Source organism: Canis aureus, chromosome 1 (assembly GCF_053574225.1).
Source record: "Canis aureus isolate CA01 chromosome 1, VMU_Caureus_v.1.0, whole genome shotgun sequence".
NCBI classification, from domain to species: Eukaryota; Metazoa; Chordata; class Mammalia; order Carnivora; family Canidae; genus Canis; species Canis aureus.
In genome coordinates this window covers 17105889-17124865 of record NC_135611.1, presented here as the reverse complement: position 1 = coordinate 17124865, position 18977 = coordinate 17105889, and the positions used below count along the sequence as shown (strand labels likewise).

Here is an 18977-nt window from a genome sequence, read left to right as displayed (position 1 = left end):
AGCTGGAGGACATAATTTCTTAGATTTCCTTGGCTGTGACACTCATTTTATTCTTTCAGAGCCAACTTAACTGACACACATGTATTCTTCATCTTTTAACATATAAATGGTAAATGTGACCCATTCTGCTCTAAAGGGAAAGAGCAATAAGTGGTTTCAGATTCTAAAACTTATTCTTGAAACAGTTTATTTTAAAAATCCTTCTAGGGATCCCTGGGTGGCGCAGCGGTTTAGCGCCTGCCTTTGGCCCAGGGCGTGATCCTGGAGACCCGGGATCGAATCCCACATCGGGCTCCTGGTGCATGGAGCCTGCTTCTCCCTCTGCCTATGTCTCTGCCTCTCTCTCTCTCTCTCTGTGCGACTATCATAAATAAATAAAAATTAAAAAAAAAAATAAAAATCCTTCTAGAACTGTTGATAACCCAATACTCAAAGGTAAAAGACTAAGTTTAAACAAACATATGGGTCCTTGGCCTTTTTTTCTCTTGGGAGGTGGAGCTGAATTTGATGGTAAATTTAATAGGTATGTTACAGTCGCTCAAAACCATGCAAGTAGCCCATGACCTACAGCTCGAGCTCTGTAGTCTCTCCTGTTTGTCAAAACAGGTGATGCTCAGCCTCTGCTCCAAAAGCCCAGGTCCAATGTCCTCATTCAAAAGTCTGGCTCTTTTGCCAGCTCCTTGGGTTTCTATTTCAGAAAGATTAATATGATTGAAGTCACTTTATTTGCCATAGGAGGAGTTATGGCACTAAGTTACAATAGAAGTCTTCGGTTCCACTCACAATGTTCAAAAGTTGAAAGAAATGCTGCTGGACCACATGCAAATGCCAATGACCTGGAGTCATTCTTTATATTGTATTACATGAAGGGAAGTCAGTGTTAGAGTCACAGCTCACACTTCCTGAAGAAACAGACCAACTCCATCTGTTATAAATGAAGGAAGTCCTGTCTCGGCAGTAAAACCATAGCTCTGGAGTTGGGGGGTGTCACAGAAAGTGCCAGAGGGAAGCTTTGCAGCCTGCAGCCTTGACAATGAAATGCACTTTCTACATATATCGGGATATTCAGTTTCTCATCTTCAGGGTTTGCTCAGAAGCAGGGTACCCAGGTCTCAGCTCTGCAAGCTCGTTGGTAGGCTATTCCGTTCAGGGACCTCAGCCCCTCCTTCCCTGATACCCAGCTTCCTGTGTGGTGACCACCTTGAATGACATCTCAGGAGACCTACCTGTCATGGCTTCAGTGTGGACTACTTTGGGAAATGCATGAAATAAGATAGGTGTCGTGTCCTCAGAGCCCTTGAGATCTCAGCAGGGCCAAATCCCAGCTGTGGACAAGCCCCAGGAGTATTCAAGGCCCAGCTGTGTTCTGTCTTCCAGGAACGATTAATTTGGAGGACGTGATGGAGTGCAGAGCATGAAGGGTCCTCAGAGCAGTAGGGCAGGAGAAAGCGACCTGCAGTAACATTGCCTCCCCAGCATTCCTTCCTGGAGATGATTAATGGAAGCCCTGGGAGTGACCTTAATCAAATGTGCTATAATTACTTATTGAATGTGACCCAGCTGCAGAAGACAAAGGTTTATGCAACATTAAAGGCAGCTGGAGACAGCTATGACAATGACCTTGTATGTTGGAATTTAATTAAAACGCTCCTTTCTGCTCACAGAACCAGCCATTTTTAGCAGTGTAAGGATATAATCAGTGCTGACATTATTTGATCAATACATCATCATAGTAACTTCAACCCACACTGAGTTTTTTTTCCCTTTTTGTTTGTTTCACGGAAGTAGTATTCAAGGAAAGAGGTATTCCATGGAAGTCCATTTTATGGCTAGGTTAAAACAAAGATAAAAGTGTTTGTATTGTTTTATGGGAATATTTATGTTTTCAGACTCTGCTGCCTTCATTCTCGCTGCATCAGCTGAGCTAAGCTGGGACTGTGTTCCCTTGAATTCTTGGTCCTGCACAGTTTTATAGGAACACTGGTTGCCAGTAACAGTGTTCCATTGGGAAGGTGGAGCACAGTAGCTGCCATGCTTTGCATGCCACGGTCATCGGAGGGCACTGGGTGCTGCTGCAGCTCATGGGCATCAGCTGGGCACCCACTTCCATCCACCTGTGTTGTGTCCTGGACCAGCTCCTCCCTCAGGGAGTGAGGAAGGCACATCTTGCACGTTGGAAGTCTAGAAGCAGCAGGAGACAGATCCTAGCTCATCCCTGCTCTTCTTCACTTCATTTCTATCTCTGCTTGTGATGCCAGCCCCACAGCCTCCAGGCTCAGCACCAGATACAGAAGTGACAGCTTTACAGAGACCATCTCACCAGCACCCACAGGTGTGGACAGAATGTCAGTGCTTCTCTAACTCCCTTATACACAGATCTTTACTAAACTTTATATGGATATGAAACTGAAGGGTTTTATGACCATGTCATTATCATGACCACTTCACGTCAAAGATGAGAAAATTTCAGGAAGAAAAACTCTCAAAAAGTCTCCCAAGGAAGAGTGGAAGATAGCTCTCTATTTGGTGACTCAGGTGCATCTGTGTTCCATTTTCTAAGGGACTTCCAATGCAACTTTTATGGTCAAAACTTTTTATAGCGTATTTATGTATATATTATGATATTGTTGTAGGAAGAATATGAACACCCGACCCATAGGAAGCCAATCCATGGGGTAAACCAGGAACCAATCTGTATCTCCCTTTTCAGAATACCAGAAAACTTAGAAATGTAAATAGGATAGAATGGAGAGGAGAGTGGCCTTGTCCCATCACGGGAAAATTCACACATTTTCAGATAGGCAAGAGAATCAACCAGATACAGACAGAAGCAGGGACAAGACCCTGTGGCCCCAGAGTGATGGAGAGAAGGCAGCAGTGTGGGCCTGAAGACTTGCCACTTTCCAAGGACCCAGACTACTTCCTACAACTTCATTTCCAAGGCAGCCCCCTGATCTTTGCAATAAAACTGCTTTCTACTTGTGCTACTTGGCCATCTGCTTCCTACAGCCAGATGAGCATGGACCAGAACCCAGTTGTTTCCCCATCCACATTGTGGCCTCTCTAGTTGCCGCTCAGCCCCTGGCCCATGCCAGCTCTGGTTCCTGGTACCGCAGAGAACTCAGCTGTCTCTACTTCAGTGAAGGCTTTCACTCTGAAAGGTCACACATCTCTGGGTACCGTCATCCGTGTCACCACTGAGCCTGCAGTGAAGTCTTCCTGGATGTTTCAATCTAGTCTGGGCTGTGTTGTTTCTGCTTCCCTTACTGAGCAACAGGGTTCAAGGAAGGAGGCTTTCCATATGTATTGAGTTTAAGGATTGCTTAAGCTTCAAACAAAAACTGTTGGCATATTTCTAAGAATATTTACATACTTTCATTCTCTGGTGCATCTGTGTCCATGATTAGGCCAGTGTGGTGGTGGAGGAAGGCCCCTCAGCCCCACTGGGGGGTGGAGGGTAAGGCACCAGAGCCACAGGTGGTCACTGCAGAAATACATGCCCAACAACACAAAATGCTACTCTGTCCTGCATCCAGTATAAAACCCCAACCACACCTGGGAGTGAGCTGGAGAGAGAGGGAGAGAAGGAGAGGGAGTGTGTGTGTTGGGAGGAAGGAGACAACTAGTTTGCTACAATATGATCAGCTGTTTCTAATTTTTTTCCATACTACTTGTCTGCCAGTTGTGCATTCATTTGGCCATCTGGCCAACACTCATAAGCAAACAATTGGTAGCAAGGATCAAGGGTTTCTAAAAAATACATAGGAAATAAATACAATTGAGAAAATTCTGCTATACCTTTTCTTTTTTTCCCCCACGAGCTAGGTAAGTAATGCCACTATTTGATTTTGGCTGTGGAGCTCCTCGACTGACTCAAAGAGGACAGGGCCGTGAGCATCACTGGATCTCACAGGTGAGGCCCTTTCTGGTTTAAGCAAGCCGACTCTGATGGATGTTTGGAAGCTGAGCTCCCTTGGCTTTGATTTCCACTAAATCTCTGTTGAACATCTACTAGGCACACAGAATTCTCATGTTGTTTTTGGTCTTAACAAAAGGGTTTAAAATTCATGAGTTGGTAAAACACGTGTGCCAGTTGCACAATGGCACAAGGCTGTTCATGACCATAGCCCCAAGTCAGTGGTGGCTCAGTGTCTAGAAAAGAAATAGCACTGGCTGGGCAATTTGGGGCAGACAAGGTGATAAACAGGTCTGAGCCTGTGAAAAAGGAATTAGCTTCTGGAGTAAAGAACCCAGGTGGGCTATATTGGAGAGTTCCAGAAGGCCGGGTAAACAGGGGTGTGCTAACATCAAAAGCAGGACAAACCTGACCTGGATGGATGATCCCCTAAGAGCATCCTGACTTTAGGAGCCACACAGACAATGCTTACAACAATCAGTAGGTCCCATCTTCATTTACTCTGAATTCTTCAAACAGTTGCCTTTTGAAAAGGTTTCGTTACTTTTATTTTTTAAAAAAGATTTTACTTATTTATTCATGAGGCACACAGAGAGACAGAGACACCGCAGAGAAAGAAGCAGGCTTCCTACGGGGAGCCTGATGCGGGACTTGATCCCAGGACCCCGGGATCACGCCCTGAGCCAAAGGCAGACATTCAACCACTGAGCCACCCAGGTGCCCCAAAAGGTTTCATTTTTAAATACAACTACAGTACAAAGTCATTTAAAATTCAAACTTAATAGAAACACATAATGGAAGAAGCTAAATTCTCCTCAATCCTATCCAGCAGGGACCGTGATTCACTTGCTCTTATTTTCCCAACGTTCTATTTTCAACGCACAGACTAATGGAATTGATTTATAAATAGAGAAATGAGGTACTATAATGCATACACTCCCTGTGTTTTCACTTAGTATACATTTTCTGACATCAGTGCATACAGACTACTGCATTGGTATTCACTGTATGGACAGATCATGTTTATTTAACCATCTTTACACATTGCTATAGCTCTGGCCCATTTCCAATGTTCTCATTTAAAAAGGACAATGTTTCCAGCACTTCCTTTGTAGCCTTCATAGGGTACCTATTTTTTACCAACAGTCTCACTAACTACATCATGGCATCTTTGGAGCCTCCAAAGATGCTTCCTCCATGACACTCAGCTTCCCACCTGGCGAGCATATCAAATCCTATGGTTGGAATGAAGGGCAATGAACACGAGGCCATTCGAAGTTAACAAAGAGGAGAAACCAGGGACCATCAGAAAGGTTTTGCCTTCAAGAACCCAAGAACAAAGTGATAAGACCCCAGGCTAGGTCCGTGGTGCTGAAAATAGGAAGCAAAGAACATGCCTCGGGGTGATTTAAAGGCAGATAACAAGGGGACCTCCACATAGGGGTTCCATTGTCCGTCACATGAATCACGGCTAAACCAGCAAACATGATGGCTTCAATAATCCAGCGTGATCACCGCAACAGAACTGAAAAATTAGCTTTGTTCCCCATGTTCATGACAGGGCTGGCTGCCAGGCCTCCAGAGAGAGGGGAGCCAGGTCGGAGGTTAGAGATCCACCAGAGAGAGAAAGAAGTGGGGTCTAGCAGGTTGAGGTGGGGGCTCTCTCAGGCTGCCTCTGCTGGTCAAGATGCAGGGAGGTAGGAGGCAGGAGGGGAGTAGAGCAGAGGAGGGGGAAGGTTGGGAATTAGTCCAGGTAAGAGGTAGGTCAGATTTCCAGGAAGTCTGTCTGCTTTGTTCAGAATAAGATCCCAGCCAGTGGCGCAGGCTGAGGGTGAGGGGTGTGAGACCCAGCCCCCACGGAGAAGAGGCCAGAAGGATTGCCAAGAGCCTTGTCGGGGCAGGCTGGACCTTGGCATTTGCGATGTAATCTACGTTCTGGACCCAAACCAGGGTACATCAGGGAGGTTCGGGGGCCTGAAATCAGGGTCAGGCTGAGACTGTAGCCAAGCAGGCTGCATCATCTGTCAGCCAGTGTCAGCTGAGAGTGGGGCCCTTGTTCAGAAATCAGGAGTTCTCAAGATGGTGACAGCAGAGCATTCAGCTACACACGGGGCCCTTCTGAGTGTGGGGTCCTGTGCATTCACAGAGGGTGAGGCCAACCCTGCCAGTTCAAGGAGGATAGACACCCCCCCAACCCTGCAGCCTAGAGGGGAAAGCGGGCTGTCAATACTTTTTTTTAACAGCACAAAGATCCTGGCAGCACAGGATTTTTTAAGAGCACAAATAAACTTTTCTCCCCCAAGTGGATTGCAAAATCCAGCTCCATGTATAAAACAGCCAAAGGCAGAGCTTTTCAGGCTGCTGCTTCAGGACCCCCGTCAGTTGTCACACCACAAGGACTCCGAAGTCACTACCTGGGGCCCGTGCACAGCAGCAGGTTCAGCTTTCAGGCTGCGGGAGGCTCTACTGTGCTCCTTGATAGACCGTGCCCCAGAGGAGGACTCGGAGAGCAAAAGGCCCAGGACACACCAAGTGCCACAGAAGCAGCAAACCATTCCATCCACAGAGGGTTTGCTCACATACAATTCCTCTCCCAGCACCAGTCACAACACCTCTGTTTTCCTTATAAAAAAAATCATGCACTTGACTCTTAGGACCATTTTGCAAGCAAGTTTCCAGGACGGGCTGGGTCAGGGGGAGTGAGGGAGCACTTTGACGTTGGACAGGTCTGCCTAAAGCTCACATGCATAACTGGCTAGTATTCCCTCATTAAACTTGTCTTTGGAAGCGTTGTAAAATTTAAGCAAAGACAGAAAATGAACCTAAAAGGATGGAAAGAACACCATTAAACAAGTGTAACTTTATACAGACAGTTACATCTTAGTACAGGCTCTGCGGGCGTGTGTTTGGAAAAAGCCCCATGCGGGGCGCCTGGGTGGCTCAGCCGGTTAAGCATCTGCCTCTGGCTCAGGTCATGATCTCAGGGTCCTGGGATTGAGCCCCAGAGTCGGGTTCTTTGCTCCGCAGGGAGCCTGCTTCTCCCCCTCCCTCGTGCTCTCTCAGTCACTATCTCTGTCTCTCTCAAATAAATAAAATTGTAAAAAAAAAAAAAAAAAAAAGGCAGTACCCCATAACAGAGTAGGAAAGAGGCACCCGTGCTGAGAAGGGAACTTTCTGCTCTTCTGTGCGCTGCCAAAGATCCCAAAGCTGATGCTGCTAAATCTTATCTGAACGTATTAATAGGATCCCTAAATTCTCTTAAGAAACACCATCACTGACGTTATGACTGGTTAACATTTTCCTCTTAAGAAATATCACTCCCACTGCTTTTTTTTTTTTCTTCTCTCTCTCTCCAAGAAAAAAAAAATGATGGCTGCTTCCTGGAATGTCTAGCTACCAAAAAAAAAAAAAAATCTTTAAAGCCTTATAAGACATTAAGACTAAAGATGAAAGTCAGGGTGAAATGAGCAATTAAGATAAACTAAGTGTTTTTTTTTTTCTTTTGCAGACAGGCCTCGTAGGCCTACCACATCACCACCACAAATCACGCAGCAAATTGTTTCCTCGCTATCTGTAATGTGAAGAGTCTCTTCCCATTATCTCCTTCTGGCTTCACTGAAGGATGGGAGACACATTCTCTTTCATGGGCTACTTTATTTCGTGAGACACTGCTTGCTGGTGTGAATCTTGGAGGACACCACTCTTCAGGTAGCTCATGGGAAACACAACGGAGAGGTCGGTAGGGAAGCAAATGGAGATGATGTTTCTTCCTCGACTTCACCCTCTGACCATTCTAAGCTGCTAAGTGGATCCTGTGATAATACAGTGATTCTGCGGGCGACCAAGGCCTGTGCTGGGAACGGATGCCCCCCTTCTTGGTGTATTTTTTTCCAGGGCCGATGTCCTACGGTCTGCTGAGAATGGTCTGAAGTACATCTAAGATTGGCCAACAGTGTGACTTTGTACAACAACAAGACTGTACTGACACGATAAAAGTCATTGTCAATAATGTGCAGATTCAAAGCAGCGGCTCCAGGTTTGAGCGCTAGACTCATATTTCATGCACCAGGGCAGGGAACCAACACATCCCTTTCTTCATGTTATTTTTAAATGGCATAGTTTTCCAAAAATTTTTAACTTGTTTTGAACTTTTAATTTTTGTCTATTTATTCACAGGCTATTAAAATATTGCTGTTGTGGCTATTTTTCTAATTTTTGCAATCCGAATGCACATAGGAAAAGAACCGCAGCAAAGAAAATCCTTCTTGGGGGGGCCAGAGTGAGTCCCCACAGGGGTCCTTCCAGCGCTTTCCAAACCTGAACCTTCCTGTATTAGCTCAGGCAGCCGTAACAAAATCCCACAGGCTGGGTGGCTTAAACAACAGATTTGTTTTCTGTTAAGTCCAAGCTCAGGAGGCCAGCTGGGTTGGTGTCCGGTGAGGACTCTGTCCTCGGGTTGCAGATGGCAGCCTTCTGTGTCCTCACATGGCTTTTCTTTTTGGCCATGGATGAAGAGAGCGAGGACACACAGTCGAGCTCTCTGGGGCCTCTTCCTACAAAGACACTAATCCGACTGGATCAGAACTTTACCTTTATGACTTCATGTAACTTATTTGTCCCTCATAAAGGCCCTTTCTCCAGATAGTGTCACACTGGGGGGCTGGGGCTTCAACACATGAATTTTTGGGGTGGGACATAATCAGTCCACATGACCACCTTCTAATCGTGACATCTCAAATGATCTGGTAGGAACAGAAGGCCAAGATTTTCTGCAGACAATGTTAAATTCTGCTCTGCTGTCGGGATGCCTGGGTGGCTCAAAAGTTGAGCGTCGGCCTTCAGCTCAGGGCATGATCTCGGGACTCAGGATCGAGTCTCGCATTTGGCTCCCTGTGACGAGCCTGCCTCTCCCTCTACCTGTGTCTCTGCCTGTCTCTCATAAATACATCTTAAAAAAAATCTTTAAAAAAATTCTGCTCTGCTATCAAAATGCTATCTGTTCACAGCTATTCAGTTGGTTTATAAAGAGATTTGATCCAAAATTCTGCCTCTACTCTGTCCAATGATGGATTAATGCCAGGCTGTGCAATGGGAACAGTACAGCCAGAGGGGTGGGTGGGTATTTCAACAGAGGTGTGACTGGAAATGAACAGCGTGTCTTGTCTCCCAAAAGACTTCTTGAAAGGAACTAGCACAGAGTGTCTGCGAGCCGTCTTTGGAGCTCCTCTTTTTTGCTAGCTGGCCTCCAACAAAATCAGCCAATCGACTACTTTTCTTCTCAGAAGGGTTGCAAGAGAATCTCTACTAATGAAAGCCTTTCAACCTCTCCCCTTCCTGACCATGAGAATGAAGGAGAAGTCTGCTAAACTGAAGTGACCAGAAGCCAGTCTTCCAGAAGCCAGGCAACATCTGGTTGGTCTACCTGCCCAGAAAAATTAAGTAGCAACTTACCATCACCACAATCAGGATCAACGCATAAGGGAGAGGAACCACCAAATATACTGGGGACGTGAGCCCATGCAGAAAGGGGGACAAAACATTACAACAAGGCCAAGCTGCTATCTGAAACAGACTATGTACTGGGTGGGCAGGGCTTTGAAAAGTCAGGCTTCTGAGGTAGGCCAGAACTTAAAACAGTCTACAATGAGTTTTTGATCAGGGGAGCACAATGGCATTTAAGGAAGAAGCATCCGGGCTGCTGGCTGTAACATTTCTGGCCTCTGCAAGGGCTTTGCGTATATTCTCTTGGATTCAACTCAAGCCTCACATGAGCAAGAATAGTTGCTAGGGCAGGCACCTGGAGATCACCAGCCAAAGAGGAGGAGTCCTGTGTGACGTCAGCAGGGCAGTGACCTCACAGAAAATGAAAGGAAAGTTGCCTTCAGGGACGTGCTAGGGGAGCCAGGACCTCCCAGGGGCCCAGGGAGGCTCATCAACAGTGGTGTTCAAAGTGTTCTGTGCATGAGGCTTTCAGAAAGGACAAAGGGCAGAACTGCTGCTGGGCAGGGGAATCAGAGCAGATACCAGCACACCAGCTCTGAGAAAGCTGCCCACCAACCGGGATGAAAACTGAGGCATCAGAGCTTCTGTCATTCATGTGGTCCCCAGCAGTGCTGTGGGCCCAGATCCCACAAAGGGGGTCCTTCAGCTGGAAGCCATATTGCTTCAATTTCATGCTCCATCAGAGGGGTAAGTTGACTGTTGGGTTGGAATGTATGAGCTTGAGTCAGAAATTCACCCTACCACTTCTGATTATAACAACAGTCATCAAACTCCAAAAGTAAAGCATGTTTTTCTTCTTTTTGCTCAGCAATGGAGCAAGCCAAGATGATTTCCTTTCAGAGGTCAGCTTTCTAAGGCTTCCTAAGGGCATGAGGAAAGGTTGAGGCATGTGGCACATCATATGTTGCTTTGCTGCATTATCATGACTCATATGTAGTTTGTTTTTTTAAAAAATAAATTGTATGGTCTTTTTGGTGATGGTGTTTTTTTCTTCCTCTATACAGTAGTCCCATTAAATAGTAAGATAAATGAATAGGCGGATATAGATGAGTAACATGGAAAATAGGTAGAAATACCTTCAACTTATAATAATAAGATTGATTTAATCTATTATCTCTGATATAGAAGAGTGACTCTCAATGTATGGTCCTGCCCTGAGAAATTGCTGGAAATGCCATTTGTTAGGCCAAACCCCAGATCTACTGAATCAAACTCAGGGGGAGGGGCCCAGCAATCTGAGCCAGTTTTCAATGTCCAGACACTAGATAGAGCTTACTCTTTACACTATTGGGGAGTCTAGCTTAGTCCAGTGGCACCTTGGGCACTTTTCAGAATGATCTAAGATTGACACCAAAATGGGTCTTTGCAGGGGGAGTTTGGGCAGAGATGGGATCTAGGGGAAGAAAACAAAAGTGAAAAGAAAATATTACTTGGCATCACCTTGGCGTTCACTGGCATTTTCATAGTTACTGAGCATAAAAAGAAATAAACCATGAAGCCCGTAACAGTGAGCATGTTTTCTAAAAAATGTCTTGTGGCATCAAATCAATTCCCTGATTAGTTTGCTATTGAGTTTAATCTAGCCAAGCCAGTATTATTGTAGCTGTCACAATTTTTTTTTTCCTTTGCCCTGTGAAGCTGGAACCAATTGTTGTTATAAGGAGACTAAATAAAAGAAGTCCCGGATTTCCTGTTATTACAGATCGATTTTTTGAGATGTTAAAATAGTATCATATGGATGTTTCTTTCTTTTTTTTTTTTTACATAATTAAACCCACATGAAATGGCACTGCACAGACTTTGTCACGGATTGTTTTGACAACGTTTCCAAGTGAAATACTTCAAGGAAGAAAAATGACTAACCTTTTTTTCTTTCTCTTAACATTCTCCATCATGATTTTATAACACATTGTTTTTTTAAAAAAAACCTACTTTATGTGGAATTTCAAAATATGTAAATCAGTCAAGATAATTTATATTGCTTGGGCAAGCTTGGCTGGATTAAATTCATTTACTTTCAAACTTCAGCAGATAGAGATAAGCAGGGTGAGCCAGAGTTCTTGAGACAGCCTTTAGATGGTAGGGAGCAGAAGCTGAATCCCAGCACAACGTTCAAGAGAATGAACTACAACATTTGGAACGTTTGTGCTTTATTCAGTATGCAAGGTCTTAAAGGTCATGAAGACAATATATATGTGTGCCCTTGAGATGGTTAATTTTATGTGTCAACTCAGACTCTGCTGATGAGCTGTTTGTCCAAAGGCTCATCTAATGGTTACTGCAAAGTTATTTTTTAGATGTTATTAATGTTGGAATCAGGAGACTTTGAATAAAGCAGATTACTCTTCATGATGTGGGTGGGGCCTCTTCTAATCATTTGAAGTCATCAACAGCAAAGAAAGACATAGGATGTGGGAAAGAAGACTGTCTCCAGATTGCAACACAGAAAATCTGCCTGAGTTCCCAGCCATCAGACTCAAGATTGCTACAGCAACTCTTAACCTGACTCTCCAGCCCTCTGGCCCGTCCTACAGATCTCAGACTCCTGGCCCCACCATCACAAGAGTCAGTCACTTGAAATCAATCTTTCTCTCTCTCAATGCAGATTCTATTGGTTGTTTATCTGGGGAACTCTAACACAGACCCAAACCCTAACTTTTGAGGTTTTTACTGTTCTGCTCTTGTTTTAGTTGACATAATTGGGTCAAAGCAGCCGAGAAAAAAAAAAAAAAACATCAAGAAGCTTTCAAGAGTTATTTTAATACTGAGTGTCACAACTTTTCAGGCAGAAAATGAAATTATTGCTGTACTAAGTTATTACAAATTGGAGTAACCGCCATAAAACATCTGAAATCCTACAGAACTTTGTCTATACTTTATTGTTTCATTCACTATGCAATTTCACGCTAGTGTCATGCTTAGCTTCACCCACTCCACTGTGAACATCTTGAGGACAGAGACTGCCTGAAATTATGTGTGACGTATGTAGAGTTGTGGAATCACCATGTTGTATGACTGAAACTAGCGTAACATTGTGTGTCAACTATACTTAAAAAAAAAAAAGTGTTCATGCAATAGGTGTTAAATACATTCTTTGCTAAATGAATGAGTTGTTGAAATCTTCAGAGTAAATGCCATTCTTAGGCTCCTCTGCTTCTTCAAAGCCTCTCCCGCCCCTCGGGTGGCACAGGCTCTATCTGCACCAGGCCTGACTGGAACAGTTGCTGGCTTTAAAAAGCTACAAAGGTGCCAAGAAATTTCTGAATGACTTCAGTTTAATCCTTGCTGGTTCACACCAATGCCGCCCCTGTGATCTGATTAAAGTTAAAGTTAGATGGCATTTCAGGGTTTTTGAGACTGAACCCAGGTATTACCCTTGAGAGTTCACAGTGTGGTGATTCGGCCAGACTCTCTTTGCTTTAAAACTTCCAGAACTTTAGCTGAAGGCAACTGATGACCTGAAAGTGAAGCTCAGTCATACCACCAAATATCTCCTCACTCAATCCCACTTGCAGGAAATGACTTGGCAATGCTGTGCATTAGAGAAATGGAGTCTATGTTTAAAACATCACAGCAGGAATGCCACTGTCCATGAAGCACTTGAGTTAAAAACTGAGTCAAAACCACTAACAGATTTCACAAACTTGTGTACGGTGTTCCAGTTGACCTCCATACATAAATTTCACAAAAATGTACCTTTAAAATTCTAGGCTCTATTTTTGGAAGAAAGGTTGAATCAAAAGTCTGTTTCTTGAGGTAGCTTTAATGAAATAAATTTATAGGGATAGTCTCTATTTCACTGCAGCCTAGCAAAGCATTTAACTGTGTGACGTAGGTCTTGTGGCATGTGTGTGTTTGCCAAACTTGGGGCAAGAAGACACTTTTCAGCTTATACCTCCAGGTAGTTGTCTCTCCCTGGTGAAAAAAGCAGTTGATGCACTGTTATGGGTTAGACTGGGTCCCCCCTCCCCCACCAACAAATTCATATGTTGAAGTCCTAACTCCTAGTACCTCCAAATGTGACCTCAGAAATAGGGTCATTATAGGTACAACTTTTAACATGAGGTCATACTGAAGGTGAGTCCCTAACCCAATATATTTGTGTCTTTAGGAAAACAGAAAATTAGGACACAGATGCACACACAGGGAGAACGCCATGTGACAATGAAGGCAGAGATCGGGGAGATGCAGCAGGAGCTAAGGAACGCCAGAGACTGCCAGCGAACCTCTAACAGGGATGGGAGAGGCATGGAACTGATTTGCCTCACTCCCCTCTGAAATCCCTAGAAAGCATCAACTTTGTCAATACCTTCATCTCAGGGTTCTATCTTGAGAACTATGGAACAAATTTCTCTTTTATAAGCCACCCCTTTTGGTAAGATTTGAGAGAGAGACAGAATGCACAAGTGAGGGGTAAGAGGCAGAGGGAGAAGTGGGCTCCCCACTGAGCAGGGTGCCTGACATGGGGCTTGATCCCGGAACCCCGAAATCATGACCTGAGTCGAAGACCTGCTTAACCGATGGAGCTACCCAGGTGACCCATGAATAACTTTATTTGTGGGACCTTATGGCAGTTCCAGCAAACGAACCCACACTGATGCACAAAATCCATGCAGAAATACAAGAGGGCAACTACACAAACTATAAGCCAAGAGACACAAGACCACAGCAGAGTCAGAGTGTACACCCTGCCCAGGCTATTCATAAAGCCAGCAGCCAGTCTCTTACTGAATTCATTTGTGACAACAAACCTAGAGTAGTAACGAGTATACCTTTTCTTAAGAGTGACCTCAAAGATGGAGAATTTTCAAATTATAATTAGGATTTTGATCCTAGGAATGAATATCTAATATGGGCAAGCACAAAATGACCAAGGTGGACAAAAGGCAGACCATGAGAGAAGAGAATGGGGATGGCGATGAGATAACCCTAGCAGCGTTTGGTATCGGTCATCCCTAAATGATACAGTTCTCATTTCATTCTGGTGCCTTCAGTTTGAATTAACTGATGCTTTGACAATCATTCATCAAGTCCTAAGTTAAAAGAAGACTGGATCTAATCCACTTTGGCCACCACAGTTCTGATGCTCCAGGTGGGCAATGCTGGGTAAGAGCCCCCTCCATCTAACACAGGTGATTTTGTCACCCCCTACCTTTTTCTTTCTTATATATATTAAGGCGTGAATCCTACACAGTAAAATGCACCCTTTTAAGTGTACAGTGCTGCAAATTTGATACATGTATGGTAATTGCCTTCAGGATAGAGATGCAGAACAGGTCCATCCCCCTCAAATCCTGCCCCCAATACCACTTTAGTTAACCTCTTCCCCTCCAGCCTTAGGCAACCAATGATCTGTTTCCTGTTCCTATAACTCTTCTTCTGCAAGAATGTTACATAAAAAAGAAACCACCAGGAGGTCATAGCCTTTTTGTATTTGGCTTTTTCCACTTAGCAGGATGCATTTGAAATCCATTCACCATCTTACATGGATGAGCAGCTCATGCCCATTTATTGCCGGGTAGTATTCCATGGTAGGGATGCAACACGGCTGTCTGCATTCCCCCAGATGAAAGGCATTTGGCTTGTTTCCAGTTTTCGGAGATTACAAATAAAAGCCACTATAAATATTTGCATACACATTTTTGTGCAAACATAGATTTTCAACTCACTTGGATTTAAATACTCAGCAGTGGAACTTCTGGGTCGTGTGACGAATGGATGTTTAACTTTACAAGAAAATGTCAAACTGTTTCCCAAAATGGCTGTACCATTCAGACAGTTGTTTTTAAAGTACCCCCCCCCCCCCCCACTACAGGGGCTCCATATTACACTTAACATTCAGGAAAAGATTAGTCAGCCAGTAAATGTTTTTGTTAGTGAGCAGTTTCATTACAAATGTCAACGTTCTTTTAAATGGAAAGATGTCTAACACTTGTCAGAAACCTCAGTATTTATAATTAGGCCAACAAACAAATGTAGCAAGGCTGTAGGGAGCAGAGGGGTAAGATTAAAAGCCACTTCTTTCTGCTTCTGATTTTTGCTTCTGATTCAATGTGGGATTAAATCACTTTTGCCATTTCCGCCCCCCCACCCCACCCCACGCCCCCCAGGGATGAGCTGTGAGTAGAGCTAGGGCCTAGTTTTGACCTGCCCACCTCCTCTCAGGCTCCCCCTCCCACCTACAACCCCTACCATGGCATTTCTGTGCCAGTCAGAGGATGGGTCACCTCAAAAGTACTGAGGATTTGTGCAGGTCTCACCCAGAATGCATCTTTTCCAGAGATCTGTCTGCCATCATTTGAGGTAAGGATGTCAGCAGGTCTGTAGGGCAGGTTTGCTTACCTGAAAGGTTTTTTTTTTTTTTTTTTTCTGACTACAATGCTCCCTGACCTCTCTATTCTCTCTGTACTTCATGCCAGTCATGGATGTGCCTTTATGCACAGGACCAAGAGAAATCTTACTGGGAAGTCTAAGGACCAGCTGGTCCACGTATAAGAGAAATCCAATATCCCACTTTCTTCTCTGAAGGGTCTTCACTCAAACCTATGTTTTTGTTGGGAAACAGGAGTGCCTGAGATGGCTACTCTGGATCTGGGAGGGAAAGGGATGGTGGGGTTTGAGAGAGCAGGGCACAAGCGTGAACTACGCACTTGGCAAATGCACATTTGGGGAGAGTGGGGTTTACGGGGTCAACAGGGGCGACAGCTCTGTGAGGCTGCTTTCAGTCTCCAGGCAACAGCTCCAGCTGGAGCTGGTTTTCTAACAAAAGCCAAGTTTGGCAGTGCAGTGGAGGTTTGAAGATTAATTTAATAAAGGAAAGCCCCCTGGAAAGACACAAGGGACCGGCATAAGCTGTTCTTGATTGACGCCACTTCTGTTATCCCTCAAGTTCTAAATCTAAGTCATCAGAAAGTCTACCCCAAACATCTTAGATCATATTTGATAAAAATAGGCTCAAATTCATCTACCGTGTAGAAAGAAGTGTTAATAGGATTTGTGGATTCTTAGGAATTCTGTAGGTATCTATGAATAAATCGGCACATATGTTTCATAGAATACAGCCTGTGCCCACACACGTACATGTATTTTATTGGGAAACACACAAAGGAGTTGTGGTATAACTGGATCAAATTAATTTTAAATAGATGTAAAGAAAAAAAATCAATGTGATTTGACTAAAGCAAACTTTAGGTCATGCATGGAGAAAGACCAATCCACAGAGCTGAAACACTTTAACATGTCTGGGTGGCTCAGTCAGTTAAGCATCTGCCTTGGGCCCAGGGCCTGATCCTGGGGTCCTGGGATTGAGTCCCGCGTTGGGCTCCCTGCAGGGAGCCTGCTTCTCCCTCTGCCTGTGTCTCTCATGAATAAGAATAATAAAAAAAGATAGGACTGGGGCGCCTGGGTGGCTCAGTTGGTTATGCATCTGCCTTGGGCCCAAGTCATGATATCAAGATCCTGGGATCAAACTGCATCTGGTTCCCTGCTCAGCGGGGAGGGCTAACGTGGAGGTCTGGTGCTCTGCCTCACTGATCGAAGCCTAATAACTGGGGGTTAGACAAAATATTAGAGAATTTCTATCCAATTTCTCTCCAAGAATACCCTTGAAAAAAAGTCTGCCAAGGGATTCATCATTTTTGACGGCTTTTGAATCCTTCTTGACAACAGGGAGAGCTGCATATTCAGCAAATGTGCTCCTTAATTGGGTTTTCCCGATTTGTTAAAACTCGTTGGAAAAGCCAAAGGAACTACAGCAGGAAGAGAAAGCAACACTGACAGCTCCACAGATGCGCACACAGGACCGTCATAGGTCATGTCATAGGTCATACGCATGCCCCAACCCCAGGGAATCTCTATAAAAAGGCAATTCCTGGGTGCCACCCTCTGAGATACTAATTTAAATACTGGGGGCTGGCGGGGGAGGAGCCGCCGGGCATCCAGGGCTTCAAAGCTCATTTACTGTTCCTGTTCCTCAGAGGTTGAAAACTATGGTTGTGGTTCCAATGGAGGAGGACAGTTTTCATGGACTCATCTCCTTAACACTCTATGCACAATGTGACGCAGTAACTGGGCAAAGAATTCCTGAGGGCCATCCCCACATTGTGTGTGGTGCTGCCTGCCTGCCTGGGACTTGCCAAGAGAAGGAAGCATTTGGGTTCTTGCTGCATGAGTGCCCCTCAGCGAGAGCCACTCGGGACCGTCCCTGAGCAGTAGCATTTTAGCCACTGTTCAGGGATTTCTAGTGATTTTACCAGCACGCGTGGACCTGACTTGCCCCTGTTAGCACAGAACATCCCTTGGGTATGCTGAGCTACCAGCATCTGCCTTCATGGTCTTTACCAGAATGGTATGCTGAACACACCACACATGGCTTCAGGATCTGGAACCAGGAGAACAGCAGTGTAAGAAAATCTTCCTGAAGTTCTTCTTTGCTCTAATTCAAGGAGAGCAAGTCACATCTGATTTAAATGGAATTTCTTTTCTAGAGAAAACAAAGAAGGAAACCCCCTTCTGAGAGTCTGAGAGGGTGAGGCCAGTTGTCAGTTACTACGGAAAGTCTTAGAGTCACACCACCATGGATATAATTTAGGTCCAACATTCTCACTGTGATACTAGGCCATTGAGTCTTAAGTATAGTAGTGACTTACCCCCAAGGTGAACAGTCTGGGCTTTTCTGACGGGACAATCTACTTGCTTCCAACTTCTAGTCCTCAATACTAGGCAATACTCAGGGACCTGAGAACACTGGAAGTATTTACTTCATGCTGGCCAGATTCAGGGTTTGTGATTTATTTTTAGATTTGAGAGAGGGAATCTCAGGCAGACTTCTGAGTGTGAAGCCCCACATGGGGCTTGATCTCACGATCTTGAGATTATGACCTGAGCTGAAATCAAGAGTTGGATGCTTAACTGACTGAGCCACCCAGGTGCTCCTCAGCACCTGTGATTTTAATCCGCCTTTATATGCTTTTCATTTGAAGCTGCCCTAAGGCGGATCAGAAAAGGCACCAAAGCCCTACATTATTTCCTTTGGTTAGTTTTATTTATTTCCTTTAACTTGAGCAACAGTTGCCAACATATTCAAAACTAAAGTGACAACTTTTCATACTGTGTTTAACCCTGAAAAGAAGCCAAGCAGGATATACATTGACAGGAGAAATATTAACTTATCCTACAGGCTTTCTAGTTCTTGTGGGAAATGTTCAAGGCTCTCTTAATTCCAGTCTCTTCAACGTTCAACTTTGAAAAGAAAGGTCCCAGAGTAACAGACATTGAATGCTCAGTGTAAGAGTTATGCCCAAGGGTAAGAGACCCCAGCTTGGGAGTGCCCGGATTCACTGGGTAACAAAGCACACTCTTGGCTTACTGTAGACAGACATGTGCCAAGGTGGCTACCATTCTTGATAACATAAGGAAACGAGGAATAGAAGGGACTTATAGGTCCCTCCAAATACAACAACCAGTTTCTAGCAGCAATGTCCACAATAGCCAAACTGTGGAAGGAGCCTCGGTGTCCATTGAAAGATGAATGGATAAAGAAGATGTGGTCTACACATAC

At 44.6% G+C, this 18977-nt stretch overlaps 1 protein-coding gene and 1 long non-coding RNA gene across 2 annotated transcripts in view; one reads left to right on the top strand and one right to left on the bottom strand.

Annotated features, from left to right (window-relative positions):
* Window positions 1-18977, bottom strand: part of CCBE1 (collagen and calcium binding EGF domains 1) — a 226970-nt gene that overhangs the window by 104230 nt on the left and 103763 nt on the right. The window lies entirely within an intron of this gene.
* Window positions 8220-10396, top strand: LOC144310478 (uncharacterized). The gene is made up of 2 exons (XR_013376205.1): window positions 8220-10105; window positions 10227-10396. It is a non-coding gene; the product is annotated as an uncharacterized LOC144310478 (long non-coding RNA).